Consider the following 1016-nt stretch of genomic DNA (forward strand, 5'->3'; position numbering starts at 1 on the left):
CCCAACCATCCTGACACGATGCTGCAAGTGTTCCCACACCGAGCTCATCCCTCCAGCTCTACGTGATCGTGGGCTGGCTGAGCCCTGGACGCTGCTTCCTGAATTTTCAGCATATCCTGCTGCCCTGCCTCTAATTGCTGCTCTGGTAAAGCTGATATTGCCCAAACACTACCTGTTGCTTCTCTGGTTTGCTACTCTCAGAGCTTCTCCTGCTGCTCCATCAATCTCCAGTCCTGTTTCCCTCAATTCAGGTGTGTTCCTGTAGCTCACTGGTGCTAACAACTGCTATGTGTGCACTGGTTCCTCCCATCCAGGCTCCTGTGCTACACTACGATTGCCAAGGACAGGCAGGAAGTGAAGGAAGATCCCGTGCGTGACTAGAGCTGCAAGGGGGGGAATTTATAGAACTAGGATGGACTTTGGCCAGGAGACTGCACCATCCCTCACTGTAATGAGCCTACACATTACGATGAGTGCACTTAGCAAGACAGATGGACAGATGTTCAATGGGGCTAATTCTCATCATCACTAGCCAGTGGACTCTGAGAGAAAATACCAGTTCTGCAGCTTTCCCTTGGGTCTCAAAAATCACACGGTGCCCCTAGTAAATAAAAAGCCTTCATCTATCTTCCCCTTTCATTCAAAGGGCCAGTGCTCACGTCCCCTAGGATCAAGGACTTGACCTCATTAGATCTATTAACTTTCTTCCTCCTCTGCTTGCTAGTTCCAGAATCAAACCATCACCTCCACCACCTCCACCATCAACGTGCAGCACAGACAAGGTTTTAGGCAAGAATTTCTCACCAGGTGCAGAACTGTGAGTGTAATTGGAAATTATAGGTTGCAACTAAAACATACTTCATTTTTTTGCCTCTCTTCCTGCTGCACCTCCACCATCAACATGCAGCACAGACAAGGTTCTAGGCAAGAATTTCTCACCAGGTGCAGAACTGTGAGTGTAATTGGAAATTATAGGTTGCAACTAAAACATACTTCATTTTTTTGCCTCTCTTCCT

General features: G+C 47.7%; 1 protein-coding gene across 1 annotated transcript in view; it reads right to left on the reverse strand.

The window, feature by feature from the left end:
• LOC103797486 (zinc finger protein castor homolog 1-like) overlaps positions 1-1016 on the reverse strand; it is a gene marked incomplete at its 5' end in the record, with an annotated part of 16894 nt that overhangs the window by 1279 nt on the left and 14599 nt on the right.

Source organism: Acanthisitta chloris, unplaced genomic scaffold (assembly GCF_000695815.1).
Source record: "Acanthisitta chloris isolate BGI_N310 unplaced genomic scaffold, ASM69581v1 scaffold20422, whole genome shotgun sequence".
In the NCBI taxonomy this organism is placed as follows: Eukaryota; Metazoa; Chordata; class Aves; order Passeriformes; family Acanthisittidae; genus Acanthisitta; species Acanthisitta chloris.